Source organism: Salvelinus alpinus, chromosome 26 (assembly GCF_045679555.1).
Source record: "Salvelinus alpinus chromosome 26, SLU_Salpinus.1, whole genome shotgun sequence".
Classification (NCBI taxonomy): domain Eukaryota; kingdom Metazoa; phylum Chordata; class Actinopteri; order Salmoniformes; family Salmonidae; genus Salvelinus; species Salvelinus alpinus.
The window spans coordinates 5689134-5707593 of NC_092111.1; the positions used below are offsets into that span (position 1 = coordinate 5689134).

Here is an 18460-nt window from a genome sequence, read left to right on the forward strand (position 1 = left end):
GGTTGTAACTCTCTAGGTCATGCCAGTAGGTTACAGTAGGTTGAATCCAAGTGGTTGTAACTATCTGGGTCATGCCATTAGGATACAGAAGGTTGTATCCAAGTAGTTGTAACTCTCTTGTTTCCAAGTGGTTGTAACTCTCTAGGACATGCCAGTAAGCTACAGTAGGTTGTAACTCTCTAAGTCATGCCAGTAGGCTACAGTAGGTTGTATCTATCTAGGTCATGCCAGTAGGCTACAAAAGGTTGTATCCAAGTGGTTGTATCTCTCTAGGTCATGCCAGTAGGCTACAGTAGGTTGCATCTCTCTAGGTCATGCCAGTAGATTACAGTAGGTTGTATCTCTCTAGGTCATGCCAGTGGCTACAGTAGGTTGCATCTCTCTAGGTCATGCCAGTAGATTACAGTAGGTTGTATCTCTCTAGGTCATGCCAGTAGCTTACAGTAGGTTGTATCTCTCTAGGTCATGCCAGTAGATTACAGTAGGTTGTATCTCTCTAGGTCATGCCAGTAGGCTACAGTAGGTTGTATCTCTCTAGGTCATGCCAGTAGACTACAGTAGGTTGTATCCAAGTGGAAACAATTATCAACCCAATGTGGAAAGTGTTGAATTTGGTCAACAACAAAATTAATGGCTTATTTGCTACGTGAGGTTTACTTGATCCAACAGAAGTTTCACAATGCTTAAGTTGTTATGTGGACACGTGACATACCGACAAATTTGATACAAAACACTATAGGAGTTGTCTCCAGATCGCTACGTGGACACTTGAAATAAAAAATAAAAATAAACTTTATTTAACTAGGTAAGTCAGTTAAGAACAAATTCTAATTTTCAATGACGGCGTAGGAACAGTGGGTTAACTGCCTTGTTCAGGGGCAGAATGACAGATTTTTACCTTGTCAGCTCGGGAATTCCATCTTGCAACCTTTCGGTTACTGGCCCAACGGTCTAAACACTAGGCTACCTGCCGCCCCAGCAACTTTGATAAAAACACTATAGGAGTTGTCTCCAGATCGCTATGCATATTCATGCTAGTAGCTTAGCATCTCTCTCCATTGAATACAGGCGGTTGACGACAACAACCCTCGTAGAATATAAACAATAGATTACAATAATAAGATGTATCCACCAATCCAAAGACAGGATAGGCGGGAGCTAGACAACCCGCAGTGCCGCTTTGTGGACAAAGACTCCCCTTGTTAGGGCAGAGACATCTTGTCAGTATATCCATAATCTTTGGTGTAGCCAACCCGACTCTCAAATCAAATCAAATCAAATTTTATTAGTCACATACACATGGTTAGCAGATGTTAATGCGAGTGTAGCGAAATGCTTGTGCTTCTAGTTCCGACAATGCAGTAATAACCAACAGTAATCTAACCTAACAATTCCACACTACTACCTTACACACACACACAAGTGTAAAGGGATAAAGAATATGTACATAAAGATATATGAATGAGTGGTGGTACAGAACGGCATGGCAGATGCAGTAGATGGTATAGAGTACGGTATATACATATGAGATGAGTACTGTAGGGTATGTAAACATAAAGTGGCATAGTTTAAAGTGGCTAGTGGTACATGTATTGCATAAAGATGGCAAGATGCAGTAGATGATATAGAGTACAGTATATATACATATGAGATGGGTAATGTAGGGTATGTAAACATTGTATTAAGTGGCATTGCTTAAAGTGGCTAGTGGTACATTTTTACATAATTTCCATCAATTCCCATTTTTAAAGTGGCTGGAGTTGGGTCAGTATGTTGGCAGCGGCCGCTAAATGTTAGTGGTGGCTGTTTAACAGTCTGATGGCCTTGAGATAGAAGCTGTTTTTCAGTCTCTCGGTCCCTGCTTTGATGCACCTGTACTGACCTCGCCTTCTGGATGATAGCGGGGTGAACAGGCAGTGGCTTGGGTGGTTGTTGTCCTTGATGATCTTTATGGCCTTCCTGTGACATCGGGTGGTGTAGGTGTCCTGGAGGGCAGGTAGTTTGCCCCTGGTGATGCGTTCTGCAGACCTCACTACCCTCTGGAGAGCCTTACGGTTGTGGGCGGAGCAGTTGCCGTACCAGGCGGTGATACAGCCCGACAGGATGCTCTCGATTGTGCATCTGTAGAAGTTTGTGAGTGCTTTTGGTGACAAGCCGAATTTCTTCAGCCTCCTGAGGTTGAAGAGGCGCTGCTGCGCCTTCTTCACAACGCTGTCTGTGTGGGTGGACCAGTTCAGTTTGTCCGTGATGTGTACACCGAGGAACTTAAAACTTTCCACCTTCTCCACTACTCGCATGGCACCATTGGGGGGTACGATGTGTAGTAAAACATCACTACATTAAAATCACTACATGCCGTGCCCCCCAGTCTGCGGTCAGCAGATACACCCTTCTCAAATATATATGTTAAGTCACTTTTTTGGAAACGGAACAGAGAAAACAAGGGGTAGCTTGCTCTCTACGTCGTCTGATTCTAGACATACCAGTCATCATACCAGGGCCCTCCGTTGAAGAGGTATTGACGAGCCAACTCCGAATATCCAAAGTTAAAAACAAATTTAAGGCAGTACTTACTGGTGTTAATCAGATCTCCAATCTCCTCCTCTTCATCTTTCAATGTGACAGTAATCTCTCCTTCCTTCTTCACTCCAAAAACTACATCCTCCTCTTTCCCTTCCTCTTCTTCTTTTACTGTAACATTCTCCTCCTCTTTCACTCTGAACGAGTCTTTCTCTTCTTCTTTCACTGTAACAGCCTCACCCCCAACTTCTTTTTTCACAGTAACGTCCTCTTCTTCCTTCTCCTCTTTCACGACAATGTTCAGCCCCAGAGCTTCTTTCTCCGTCCAGCAGACCTCATGTTCTTTAACAGGAGGGGAGTAGTTTAGGGAGCTCATGTTCGGGGATGTTAGCTAGCTAGCTATCATTAGCGACTAGGCTAGTGCTAACTTAACCAGTCAGCTACTATAGCTGACTAATAAAAAATAACGTAATATTAAATTAAATAGGTTAACAAGTAGATACGACAGAAGTGTGTCTAAAACACAGTAGGTAATATAGACTGAAAGCGTATAAATAGCTTGAATCTTTCGGCTATGTTGGCTAGCAAGCTACCGAGGTGGTTGACTAGCTGTTTATGAAGAACCGTCCACTAGATTATACGTCACGCTAGCAGCATCGCCTGAAAGACGCACATCGCCGTTTGCTGACTGGAGTGGGAAACGCAGTTGAGGATCATATTTTATTTTCAGACAAAGATTATATGGATTTAATTAAATAATACTATTATATTGAGACATACAAAGACCTGAATGTGTTGATTGAGTAGTGCGAATAAAAAATGTTTATTACAGCACATTTAAGTCAGTTTCATTAAGTCAAACTAAATCTAAATAAGTAGCCAGCTACTGTAGGTTTTTACTGCTCCTACATGGTGTAACAATACATCATGTAGATGTATATAATGAACAGACTAGGTCTATACTGCTCCTGTGTAACAATACATCATGTGGGGCTTTAAGGCGATGCTGTTAGTGTGACGTATAATCTAGTGGACGGAACGCTTTTTTCAACAGCAGCAACAGTTAGTCAGCCACCTCCGTAGCTTGCTATTCAAAATTTGCCGAACCAATTAAGCTCTTTCGACGCTTTAGTGTATATTAGCCACTGTGCTTTAAACCCACTTCTGTCGTCTAGTTTGTTATCCTATTTAATTTCATATTTACAGTGTTGTTGTTATTAATCAGCTAGCGGGCTGGTTAAGTTAGCATTAGCCTAGCTAGCTAACATCCCGACCATGAGTTCACTAAACTACTCTCCTCCTGCTGAAGAAGAGGAGGTCTGCTGGACGGAGAAAGAAGCTCTCGTGAAAGAGGAGGAGGAAGAGAAGGATATTACAATACGAAAACAAGTAGAGGGTGAGTCTGTTACAATTAAAGAAGAAGAGAAAGACATTTCAGTTAAAGAAGAGGAAGACGCGTTCAGAGTGAAGGAGGAGGAGGATGCAGTTTTTGGAGTGAAAGAGGAGGAGGGGGAGATGACTGTCACATCGAAGAAGAGGAGGAAACTGGATATCTGGGCCCGGTTTCCCAAACGCATCTTAAGGCATCCAATGGTTCTAATGATGAACGTGCCCTGATTAACACTCGTAAGTACTGTCTTAAAAACAGAGGCACAAACTCTACAACTGTTAACCTGATGTGTGAAAGGGGAAATATGCAATTGCTACATCCACGTTTGGACTTTTAAATTATTTATTTATAGCCATTGATTCTTGAAGAATATAACACATGCCTCATGTGCTTAGTTCAACTGGTGTACCCCATCAGAACCCCAAATAAGCTTTTTGTACTCCAATGTTTAGAAACAATCCAAATGTAAACTAACACTGTATAGTGTAAGTCGCTCTGGATAAGAGCGTCTGCTAAATGACTTAAATGTAAATGTAAATGTATAGCCTCAACATGGTTAAAACTATAATGTTGATATCATGGATGGTCAGTCCTTGCATCCATAGGTCTGTTTATGAATTTGAAACTAGTTACTATTACCAAACAGTGGTGGAATTACAGCTTTGTTATTGTTTGAACTGCAGATTGTTTGATTGATGTGTGGCTTTTTTAAAGGGACATCCTAGTTTTTAAACAGAAACAAAATGGCTGCCCAGAGACCTGAGCTGTGTTTGAATACTCATACTAACCATAGTATTTGTGAAGTAAATTGAGTATATAGTATGCTTATTTGTCATAGTATGGTATAGTTAGTATGCCAAAAGTTCCTGGATGTCGTACTACATTCGCCAAAATACAAAGTATACATGCAGAGGACACTTTCTGTGCTTTTGGGCACATAATGCAATTCTTCAGGAAATGGGCGTGGCTTTAATGTTTTCAGATTTGAAGAAAATGGCGGAAAATATGCAGCCGAAGTCCGACGAGAGAGCGGATACACATGAACTGCTTTAACTAATTATGACAAATGTTGAGCAATGTAATAAAGTAATGACTTTTCAAATAAGTTACATGTTATTTTAGCTACATTATCCTTACAAACCGCATAGTATATCTTTACAGCCATTATGTACCAGTATGTCAGCTAGCTACCTAACGTTAGTTGGCTACAAACGTGCCAGTATATTAACTATATTCTAACTAACTACCCAACGTTTATTGACCTGATTGTTCACGTCGTTCTTAGTCGTTGTGCTTTCTCATTGGACATTTAATTTGGGTGCCTTCGTAAATTCGCAATGCAAATAGTCTGGGTAGCCATTTGATTAGATGTCCAGGAGTCTTATGGCTTGGGGGTAGAAGCTGTTTAGAAGAGGTAGGGCCTTCCTCTGACACAGCCTGGTATAGAGGTCCTGGATGGCAGGAAGTTTGGCCCCAGTGATGTACTGGGCCATTCGCACTACCCTCTGTAGTGCCTCGCGTTCAGAGGCCGAGCAGTTGCCATACCAGGCAGTGATGCAACCAGTCGGGATGCTATCGATAGTGCAGCTGTAGAACCTTTTGAGGATCTGAGGACCCATGCCAAATCTTTTCAGTCTCCTGAGGGGAAATAAGTTTTGTTGTGCCTTTTTCACAACTGTCTTGGTGTGCTTAGACCATGTTAGTTTGTTGGTGATGTGGTGACCTGCTCCACTACAGCCCCGTCGATGAGAATGGGGGCATGCTCGGTCCTCTTTTTCCTGTAGTCCACAATCATCTCCTTAGTCTTGATCACGTTGAGGGAGAGGTTGTTGTCCTTGCACCACACGGCCAGGTCTCTGACCTCCCTATAGGCTGTCTTGTCGTTGATCAGGCCTACCACTGTTGTGTCATCGGCAAACTTAATGATGGTGTTGGAGTCGTGCCTGGCTGTGCAGTCATGAGTGAACAGGGCGTACAGGAGGGGACTGAGCATGCACCCCTGAGGGGCCCCTGTGTTGAGGATCAGCGTTGTTTCCTACCCTTACCACCTGGGGGCGGCCGTCAGAAAGTCCAGGATCCAGTTGCAGAGGGAGGTGTTTAGTCCCAGGATCCTTAGTTTATTGATTAGCTTTGAGGGCACGATGGTGTTGAACGCTGAGCTGTAGTTAATGAATAGCCTTCTCACATAGGTGTTCCTTTTGTCCAGGTGGGAAAGGGCAGTGTGGAGTGCAACAGAGATTGCATCATCTGTGGATCTGTTAGGGCGGTATGCAAATTGGAGTGGGTCTTGGGTTTCTGGAATAATGGTGTTGTGAGCCGTGACCAGCCTTTCAAATCACTTCATGGCTACAGACGTCAGTGCTATGGTTCGGTAGTCATTTAGGCAGGTTACCTTAGTGTTCTTGGGCACAGGGACTATGGTGGTCTGCTTAAAACATGTTGGTATTACAGACTCGGACAGGGAGAGGTTGAAAATATCAGTGAAGACACTTGCCGGTTGGTCAGCGCATGCTCGCAGTACACATCCTGGTAATCCGTCTGGCCCTACAGCCTTGTGAATGTTGAACTGTTTAAAAGTCTTACTCACATCGGCTGCGTAGGGCATGATCACAGTCTTCCGGAACAGCTGGTGCTCTCATGCATGTTTCAGTGTTATTTGCTGTAGTTTAGCTCTTCTGTCACTGGGCATCTATCGGCTGTGCTTCCCTTTGTAGTCTGTAATGGTTTGCAAGCCTTGCCACATCCAACGAGCGTCAGAGCCGGTGTAGTGCGATTGGATCTTAGTCCTGTATTGACACTTTGCCTGTTTAATGGTTCGTCGGAGGGCATAGCGGGATTTCTTATAAGCTTCCGGGTTAGAGTCCCGCTCCCTGAAAGCGGCAGCTCTAGCCTTTAGCTTAGTGCGGATGTTGCCTGTAATCCATGGCTTCTGATTGGGGTATGTACGTACGGTCACTGTGGGGACGACGTCATCGATGCACTTATTGATGAAGCCAATGACTGTTGTGGTGTACTCCTGAATGCCATCGGAGGAATCCCGGAACATATTCCAGTCTGTGCTGCAAAACAGTCCTGTAGCTTTGCATCCGCTTCATCTGACCACTTTCTTATTGATGGAGTCACTGGTGCGTCCTGCTTTAATTTTTGTTTTGCTTGTAAGCAGGAATCAGGAGGATAAAATTATGGTCAGATTTGCCAAATGAAGGGGGGGAGAGCTTTGTATGCATCTCTGTGTGTGGAGTAAAGGTGGTCCAGAGTTATTTTCCCTCTGGTTGCACATTTAACATGCTGCTAGAAATTTGGTAAGACGGATTTAAGTTTCCCTGCATTAAAGTCCCCGGCTACTAAGACCACTGCCTCTGGGTGAGTGTTTTCCTGTTTGTTTATGGCGGAATACAGCTCATTCCATGCGGTCTTGGTGCCAGCCTCAGTCTGTGGTGGTATGTAAAACAGCTACGAAAAATACAGAAACTCTCTAGGTAGCTCGTGTGGTCTACAGCTTAACATGAGATACTCTACCTCAGGCAAGCAATAGCTCGAGACTTCCTTAGATATCGTGCACCATCTGTTATTTACAAAATACATAGTCCGCCGTCCCTTGTCTTACCAGACGCCGCTGTTCTATCCTGCCGGTGCAGCGTATAACCATCCAGCTGTATGTTGATAATGTTGTTGTTTAGCCACAACTCCGTTTTGAATGTTCCGTTGGTAGTTTAGTCTTTGTGGTCATCAATTTTATTTTCCAAAGATTGCACGTTTGCTAGCAGAATGGAAGGAAGTTAAGCTTGTCATATGATGAACTTCAACTTAAATACTGGATCTGCTGTCGGACAGTTTTTTTGGGGTCTCAGTTTTTTTGTATTCAGATTTCTGAAATGCATTCTAACTACAATTATAATCCAAAAGTAATGTGAAATGCACTGTAAATGGAGGCTATTTTTGCTGTCAGCCTATGACCCCACGGTGGTGAATTAGTGAATAGACACAGAGCTTAATGTGAGTTTCCTTGAGAAGCATCCTGATCTTGCGCTGATAACGAGCTGTAATATTCAGAATACATTGTGAGAAACTAGAAGCAATTTTGGTAAATAGTAGTATCCTCATTAGCATGGAGGAGTTTCTGAAACCAGATTGCGTGCGCATCACCCTTGTCGCAATTTTAGCAAACACAGAAAGGGGCCTATATTGGAGACCAAAACTCATCTGGCACAGTGCTTAGGATTTCAACAACTGTAATAACTTTCTTCTAGCCTACAATCATCAATGTTACTACTAATGTGAAAACAAGACAAAATAGGATTTTCTCACTTGACTGTCTTGAGACAATTGTCAAATAATTTGAACATTCATTACAGACGTCAATTGTTGTACAACATGGCTACGCTGTTGGCATCACCTTTTACAGTGGATTTCCGCTGTTGTGGGTCTTAAACCATGTCTGACTTTGTTGCTTACACGGGAGAGAAACGGGACTATCGTGGATCCTCTGGGGAGCCTCAACAACATCATGAAGCTGAAGAGGCAGAAAAAAGTCTCTCCAGATCACAACACCCCAAGAAACACCAGCCGAGACCCACAAGGAAGAAAACTCACCGCTGCTCTGACTGTGGAAAGTGTTTTGTTTCTTCAGGATGTTTAAAATCACACCAGAGAACACACACAGGAGAGAAACCTTATAGCTGTGATCAATGTGGGAAGAGATATATTACATCTAGTGGTCTGACTAAACACCAGAGAACGCACACAGGAGAGAAACCTTATAATTGTAACCAATGTGGGAAGAGATTTGCCTCCTCAGCAGACATTAGAATTCACCAGAAAATCCACACAGGAGAGAGATCTTTTAGCTGCTCTGACTGTGGAAAGAGTTTTGTTCGCTCAGGACAATTAAAATCACACCAGAGAACACACACAATAGAGACATCTTATAGCTGTAATCAATGTGGGAAGAGTTTTACTCAGTCAGGCAACCTGGTATCACACCAGAGAACACACACAGGAAATCAACCCTTTAGCTGTGATGAATGTGGGAAGAGTAACTAGTTGTTTCTGCATTAGCGTGGAGGAGTTTCTGTAACCAAATTGTGTGGGCATCGCCCTCGTGCCGCAAATGTATTAAACACAGAAAGGGGCCTATATTGGAGACCAAAAGTCGTCTGGCACACTGCTTAGGATTTCAACAACTTTAACTTATTTCTAGCCTACAATCATCGATGTCATTGATGTTACGACTAATGTGAAGCAGGACAAAATATGACTATTGTTGTTCACTTGACTGTCTTAAGACAATTGTCAAATAATTTTAACATTCATTACAGACGTCAATTGTTGTACAACATCATGGCTACGCTGGTGGCATCACCTTTCACAGTGGAATTCTTCTGGGCCTTTAACCATCTGTCTGACTTGTTGTTCACGCAGGAGAGAGACGTGACTGTCGTGGATCCTCTGGGGAGCCTCAACAACATCATGATGCTGACGAGGCACAGAAGAGTCTCTCCAGATCAGAACACCTCAAGAAACACCAGCGGAGACCCACAGGGAAGAAATCTCACCGCTGCTCTGACTGTGGGAAAGGTTGCAAATCTTCATCAGAATTTAAAATACACCAGCGAGTACACACAAGAGAGAAATCTCACCACTGTTTTGATTGTGGGAAGAGTTACTTAAGATTAAAATCACTAAAAGAACACATGAGAATTCACATAGGAGAGAAACCTTTTAGCTGTGATCAGTGTGGGAAGAGTTTTACTACATCAAGCCATCAGATTGTACACCAGAGATCACACACAGGAGAGAAACCTTATAGCTGTAATCAATGTGGGAAGAGTTTTAATACATCTAGCAACCTTATTGTACACCAAAGAACACACACAGGAGAGAAATCTTATAGCTGTGATCAATGTGGGAAGATATTCTCTGATAAAAGATCTCTGATCAAACATCATAAAATACATGGAGTTGTTTCATGATATCAATGAAATGATGTCACAATGTAGAATGTTTTAACATTGTAGAAGGAGTATTTTAATGATGTCATAATGTAGAACCCTAAACGTTTGTCCCCTGTTCTATTGATTTCAGCATGATATGGATATTAGCCTCAGGGGAAAAATCCAGGCTCTGAATTGAAAGAGTTACTATTTATATGATTTAACAAAAAGTGACTAACAAAAAAAGAGTTGTTACACTTAGCACATTTGCGACTGTGACAGAAAAATTAAGTATTTACCTCATTTGGTGGATATTTAACAATTATTTACTTAACAAACAGTAAGATATTTCTGTCCTGCTAATGCTGAGTTTTATGGTGTCTGGGTGTTCACTCTAGCTTCCTGCAGCTAGTCTGGGTGTCGAGGACATGGGTTTTTACTAGAGATAGCTTGAAGCTGATAATTGATTGATGTCTCGGTGATAAGAAACAAAACAGCCACATTCCATTCTATGATTATTGGTGCATGTGAGACATATGTCTCCGGTCTGATTGAGCCTGCATTCCATAGACAAGATATGGTGTATGTTTAGCTGGGATAGAGAGGAGTATAACAAAGGCCTCAACGGTCCTTAGACATCCTGGCATCTGGGAAATTAGGCCAGGGTCTGGGGTTAAGATAACATCTGGGATATTAGGCCAGGGTCGGGGGTTAAGTTAACATCTGGGATATTAGGCCAGGGTCCGGGGTTAATATAACATCTGGGATATTAGGCCAGGGTCCGGGGTTAATATAACATCTGGGATATTAGGCCAGGGTCGGGGGTTAAGATAACATCTGGGATATTAGGCCAGGGTCCGGGGTTAATATAACATCTGGGATATTAGGCCAGGGTCCGGGGTTAAGATAACGACAGGTGCAGATAAAGACCGGATGAGCCCAAAGTGGCTATTGGTGCCCCCCAGTATACATGGGAGGGGTGGAACCAAGCATTCTGGGTATTAGCTATATAAACTGCATTGTCTGTAAAGGGTTGGCTCTCTGACTAACAGTCAGTTAAGACTGTTGGGCTGACGTTTTCATTATTGCAATAATTAATCAATGTTAAATAAAGATGATTGTTTGAAGAAATGACCAAGTCTCTCGAAGTACTGAATTTCCACGACACGACCCACTTGAATCAAAATGCAACACTCCAAAATGTAGCTAGCTGTTTTCTAGAAGTTGTCCTCTAACCAGTGATATACACATTATTCCCAGATTCCGTGTGTTTTTTTAGCTGTTAGTTTTAACAGGACGTGCAACCTCATCTCCCCCTCTCATGCAAATGATTTCAACATGATATCGAGGAGTGATGACAAATAAGTGTTGCGTTCCTTTGTTTAGCGACCCCTACATTTAAATGCATCACTTCAAAATGTAGCTGACTGTCTTCTGCAGGTTGTCCTCTAACCAGTGAGGTAAAACATATCTCCCATTTCCATGTGTTTTTTTAGTTGTGTTAGTTTCAACAGCACATACAACCTGATTTCCCCCCTAATCGATATCAGTGATTTATTGCTACTTGTCAAAACAACAGTGTTTTTGGTGCTTTTGCAGTTTATAAGCTGCTTGTTTTAAAAAATACAATAATATGATTATTGTGGCAGTTGTTTGTGTACATAGCACATTTATGTTTAGGTTTTCAAAATCACAAACTGTTTCTGCATATTGGTTATTGATTTAGACATGTTAAAACTGTGTTTTGACATTGGGCTATCCCACCTAGCAAAAATGTAATTGAAAAGACTTTGAAAATAAGACTGTTACCAAATATTTCATTTTTATATTTCATGTAACATTTAGTAATCATAAATATTTATGTAACCAACTGACAATTTTTGGTACAATTATATTGACATTGTTGCCCTGCTTTTAGAATATCTGGGTTAATTCTCAGATGTGCCAACCCAAATGTACTAGAGCATGACATTGGGGACTGGGCCCAGATCCAACAACATGCCTATCGAGTGAACCCTGATAAGAGAGAGAAGCTCCGCAGTGAGGTGGAAAGTTACTACGGATATTGCAGGAGTTTCCTCTTGAAATCAGACATGTCTGTGGTAAGGACAACTTGGTTGCTGATTTTCTCAAGGGTGGGCAGTCAAAAAGTGTTGTGTTTTGCGTTTAGCCAGTGAGTTGCCATGGATCGCAATTGATTTTGACTGCATGTTTTTCTGTATTGGAGATTAGTTTTGTTTGGGCTCGTTCCAAGGGGACGAGAGTTCTAGAAGCTAGTGAGTTTTAGGAAGACGAGAGTTCTAGAAGCTAGTGCGTTTTAGGATTCTATAGAAAGAAAAAGGAGAAAAGATACGATTGTATATTATTATTTAGAAATGTGTTTTTTCTTGTTTTTAATTGTTGACAGCCAGTAGACACCATGTTTATATTGTAGAAGGTGAAGCATTGTAGTTGATTATAATGAGAAATGGAAGTTGTTTTCTGTTGGTGGTAAGCAAACTTGTCCAACAAAAATATAGGATATATTTGTTGTCTTAAGGGGGAAGGTGTTACAGGCTTTGGTTTTTCCATTTATGTTTTGAGGTTGGACTTTAGCACGAATAGCTCATTAGCATTGATTGGTGTCACCTCGTTAGTCAATGTGTTACACCTGTGCTGGCTTTTCCATCTTCTTATGGTTGAATATTTTAATCAATGGATTTTCCTTAGGGTGCTCATTAGTCTTTCAGTTGTTAATCTTCTATTTTTCATCCTCTTATGTTTGTTGTGTAGTAAATATTTCTGTTTATTTTCATTGTTTTTTTATTTGTTTTTTCCTGTGAAGCCATTGCGTTGCATCCATGTCTGAAATGTGCTGTGTAAATAAAGCTTGATTTGATTTGAACATATTGCAAAACAAATGAACCTCATGACTGACAATCAACATACTTAATTTTAATTTTATTTAACCTTTGTTTAACTAGGCAAGTCAGTTAAGAACAAATTCTTATTTACAATGATTGCCTACCAGGGAACAGTGGGTTAACTGCCTTGTTCAGGGGCAGAACAACATATTTTTACCTAGTCAGCTCTAACCACTAGGCTACCTGCCGCCCTCTTGCATAACCAATGAGCACATATTTTAGTCTGTCTTAGTATGAAAAACAGTATCAATTCAGTGTATCTTCCACTATGTCAAAACAGTTTCACTTTTCAACCAACCCAGTGCATTTGTTGAAACTGAAAAGTACGTGGCTTAAATTTGGCTTAGTTAGTCGGAGACTGGAGTCCTGGAGTCAGGTAAGTAAGCCTAAATGAGAACACCTGGGTTAATCCTGATTATGTTCAGTATGAACACCTGGGTTAATCCTGATCATGTTCAGTATGAACACCTGGGTTAATCCTGTTTAGGTTCAGTATGAACACCTGGGTTAATCCTGATTAGGTTCAGTATGAACACCTGTGTTAAGCCTGATTAGGTTCAGTATGAACACCTGGGTTAAGCCTGATTAGGTTCAGTATGAACACCTGGGTTAAGCCTGATTAGGTTCCGTATGAACACCTGGGTTAATCCTGATTAGGTTCCGTATGAACACATGCTGTTGGTCTAATGGTTCTCATTAAAACCCAGAATAGAAAACACCAATACTGGTGTGAATCTTGAGACGAAACAATGACAGAGGCAAAAATGATTTGTTCATAAAAACTTTAGTGTGCATGAAAAAACGCTCCAAAACAAATGTTGTTCAACCATATAGTTATTGAAGGTAAAACCACACTGCTGCAACTGAGCAGTAGAACAAGCGGGTTGGGCTGCAATTTGCTGTGAATTCAATGGAAATGTGACCACAAGAACAGTACAAAATCTTCAGGTGAGATATCTGCATTATTATCAGGATTTCACATTTCATATTCATATTTTTGTGACATCACTTCTATTATTAAATGATATCTGCCTTTTATAGACTCTGTGGAAGAACCTTAAACTGGCTTTAAAAAGAGAGAAAGCAGAGATCAGAAGAGAGCGATTTACTACTGGTGGTGGGCCACCAAAACAAGACAACACTGATGAATTGAGTGACTTCCTGTGTTGGGGATGAATCAGAATTAGTTGGGTAACATAGATAAGATATTTTATTTTCATAATATGCTTGTGAGATACTTGTCATTAGAATATTTCCCTTTGGACTATAGGGTTGGGAATTGCAGTTATCACTTCTCAGCTAGGGCTTAGTCACTTGGGGCCCAGAGAGGGGAGAGGTCAGGCTTGTCTTCATATGTCAATGTATCTGTTAAACCATGTGGTGCTATGCAGAATATAAGAAGGGGAGGAGGACAGAATGGAACATTGTCTTCTTATGGGAATGTGTCTGTAACTATTCCTAAACCATGTGAAGGGATGGCGTGATTAATGGGGAACCAGTTAGTTATCTCATACAATGTCTGTACGCCAGTCACTCCCTCCTTTTCTCATTGGGAGGAGGAGTATGGCAGTGTCTGGAACCATTGTATGTCCCCTCTGAGGTTGCCCTTATCTTGACCTAGTATATGACCTAAGAGGCTCACTGTAGTATCTAGAATTGACAATTGATATATGCCATTGGATGAGGCAATGTTTTAGTGCTATAAAGTACCAAGAACGAGATAAGAACCTTGTTTAGGAGACCAAACTGAACGATAATTTATAGCGAATGCTGTCTAGCTATGGGATACTCCTCTCTCAAGTAAAAGTCTTTCTTTGTGAACAGTTCCTATTATCTGTGGTTTGTCATGTCGACTAGGGGGTGGATCTTTGCTATAAAAGATCTCAGTTGCCATTATGTTGGGCACTCTCAACTTTTCATTAGAGATACTGAAATGTTGAAAGTCAAATGTTATTGCAAAAGCTTAATTATTATTAAAGGTGAAGTTTAAGTATAACTCTGACTGGTGTGTGGTTTGCTCTCTCATCATTTGGTAATACAGGAAATTGCCACGACACCTGTCTGGAATAATAGAGCAGCAGCAACCTCTGGATGGTATACCAGACGATGACCAACCTCTGGATGGTATACCAGACGATGACCAACCTCTGGATGGTATACCAGACGATGACCAACCTCTGGATGGTACACCGGACGATGACCGACCTCTGGATGGTACACCGGACGATGACCGACCTCTGTATGGTACACCGGACGATGACCGACCTCTGGATGGTACACCGGACAATGACCGACCTCTGGATGGTACACCGGACGATGACCGACCTCTGTATGGTACACCGGACGATGACCGACCTCTGGATGGTACACCGGACGATGCCCGACCTCTGGATGGTACACCGGACGATGCCCGACCTCTGGATGGTATACCGGACGATGACCATTTGGACAGTTCAAATGAAGAACTGAGCACAAATGGTACATATACCAAAGACAGTAAACTTGTTACTTCCTTTGGTAAATATATTCCACTATCTGAGTCAATCTTTATTCTTATTCATTCTAAGGACCATATGAGTTTATTTGTGCTTCTAACTGTGTTCTTTTTCCAGAGGAAAGGAATGTGAACAGGTTGGAAGAGCCAGTACACAGTGATGGTGAATGTGAACAGGTTGGAAGAGCCAGTACACAGTGAGGGTGAATGTGAACAGGTTGGAAGAGCCAGTACACAGTGAGGGTGAATGTGAACAGGTTGGAAGAGCCAGTACACAGTGAGGGTGAATGTGAACAGGTTGGAAGAGCCAGTACACAGTGAGGGTGGAATGTGAACAGGTTGGAAGAGCCAGTACACAGTGAGGGTGAACGTGAACAGGTTGGAAGAGCCAGTACACAGTGAGGGTGAATGTGAACAGGTTGGAAGAGCCATTACACAGTGAAGGTGGAATGTAAACTATTAGTAGACCATATTACTATGTAGTAACTATGTAGTAACTATTAGTAGACCAGATTACTATGTAGTAACTATTAGTAGACCATATTACTATGTAGTAACTATTAGTAGATCATATTACTATGTAGTAACTATTAGTAGACCATATTACTATGTAGTAACTATTAGTAGACCAGATTACTATGTAGTAACTATGTAGTAACTATTAGTAGACCAGATTACTATGTAGTAACTATTAGTAGACCATATTACTATGTAGTAACTATTAGTAGACCATATTACTATGTAGTAACTATTAGTAGACCATGTTACTATGTAGTAACTATTAGTAGACCATGTTTCTGACCCTAATATCCTCTGACCATATTACTAGGTAGTAACTATTAGTAGACCATATTACTATGTAGTAACTATTAGTAGACCATATTACTATGTAGTAACTATTAGTAGATCATATTACTATGTAGTAACTATTAGTAGACCAGATTACTATGTAGTAACTATTAGTAGACCATATTACTATGTAGTAACTATTAGTAGACCATGTTACTATGTAGTAACTATTAGTAGACCATGTTTCTGACCCTAATATCCTCTGACCATATTACTACGTAGTAACTATTAGTAGACCATATTACTATGTAGTAACTATTAGTAGACCATATTACTATGTAGTAACTATTAGTAGATCATATTACTATGTAGTAACTATTAGTAGACCAGATTACTATGTAGTAACTATTAGTAGACCAGATTACTATGTAGTAACTATTAGTAGACCATATTACTATGTAGTAACTATGTAGTAACTATTAGTAGACCAGATTACTATGTAGTAACTATTAGTAGACCATATTACTATGTAGTAACTATTAGTAGACCATGTTTCTGACCCTAATATTCTCTGACCATATTACTATGTAGTAACTATTAGTAGACCATATTACTATGTAGTAACTATTAGTAGACCATGTTTCTCACCCTAATATCCTCTGACCATGTTACTATGTAGTAACTATTAGTAGACCATATTACTATGTAGTAACTATTAGTAGACCATATTACTATGTAGTAACTATTAGTAGACCATGTTACTATGTAGTAACTATTAGTAGACCATGTTTCTCACCCTAATATCCTCTGACCATGTTACTATGTAGGAACTATTAGTAGATCATATTACTATGTAGTAACTATTAGTAGACATGTTACTATGTAGTAACTATTAGTAGACCAGATTACTATGTAGTAACTATTAGTAGACCATGTTTCTCACCCTAATATTCTCTGACCATATTACTATGTAGTAACTATTAGTAGACCATATTACTATGTAGTAACTATTAGTAGACCATGTTTCTCACCCTAATATCCTCTGACCATATTACTATGTAGTAACTATTAGTAGACCATATTACTATGTAGTAACTATTAGTAGATCATATTACTATGTAGTAACTATTAGTAGACCATGTTACTATGTAGTAACTATTAGTAGACCATTTTACTATGTAGTAACTACTAGTAGACCATGTTTCTCACCCTAATATCCTCTGACCATGTTACTATGTAGTAACTATTAGTAGACCATGTTACTATGTAGTAAACCATATTACTATGTAGTAACTATTAGTAGATTAGTAGATCATGTTTCTCACCCTAATATCCTCTAACCATATTATTATGTAGTAACTATTAGTAGATCATATTACTATGTATTACTATTAGTTGACCATTTTACTATGCAGTAACTAATAGTAGAACATATTACTATGTAGTAACTATTAGTAGACTATTAGTAGTTTCTCATCCTAATATCCTCTGAACATATTACTATGTAGTAAGAAAACCAGTTGTTATGGTTACGGTACTCCTCAGCATCAGGAGTTGATGGTAAACCAGTTGTTATGGTTCCGGTACTCCTCAGCATCAGGAGTTGATGGAAAACCAGTTGTTATGGTTCCGGTACTCCTCAGCATCAGGAGTTGATGTAAAACCAGTTGTTATGGTTACGGTAGTCCTCAGCATCAGGAGTTGATGGAAGACCAGTTGTTATGGTTACGGTACTCCTCAGCATCAGGAGTTGATGTAAAACCAGTTGTTATGGTTACGGTACTCCTCAGCATCAGGAGTTGATGGAAAATCAGTTGTTATGGTTACTGTACTCCTCAGCATCAGGAGGTGATGGAAAACCAGTTGTTATGGTTACGGTACTCCTCAGCATCAGGAGTTGATGGTAAACCAGTTGTTATGGTTACGGTACTCCTCAGCATCAGGAGTTGATGGTAAACCAGTTGTTATGGTTACGGTACTCCTCAGCACCAGGAGTTGATGGTAAACCAGTTGTTATGGTTACAGTACTCCTCAGCATCAGGAGTTGATGGTAAACCAGTTGTTATGGTTACGGTACTCCTCAGCATCAGGAGTTGATGGTAAACCAGTTGTTATGGTTACGGTACTCCTCAGCATCAGGAGTTGATGGTAAACCAGTTGTTATGGTTACGGTACTCCTCAGCATCAGGAGTTGATGGTAAACCAGTTGTTATGGTTACGGTATTCCTCAGCATCAGGAGTTGGACACTTGATGGGAACATGACATCCATCTAACCAGCCAATCACTCCTGGGAACTGCCCATATTCATAGAATTGCACTTTATAGTTGGCTTGACCAGCAGCATCAGGAAACTTGATGTAAAGACTCCTCAGTTCACAAATGGCCCTGCAGACTTTGTCAACAATTAAACACACAGTTGCTTTACTGGCA

General features: G+C 40.7%; 1 pseudogene; it reads right to left on the reverse strand.

Annotated features, from left to right (window-relative positions):
* Positions 1 to 18460, reverse strand: part of LOC139555389 (zinc finger protein 271-like) — a 50185-nt pseudogene that overhangs the window by 14628 nt on the left and 17097 nt on the right.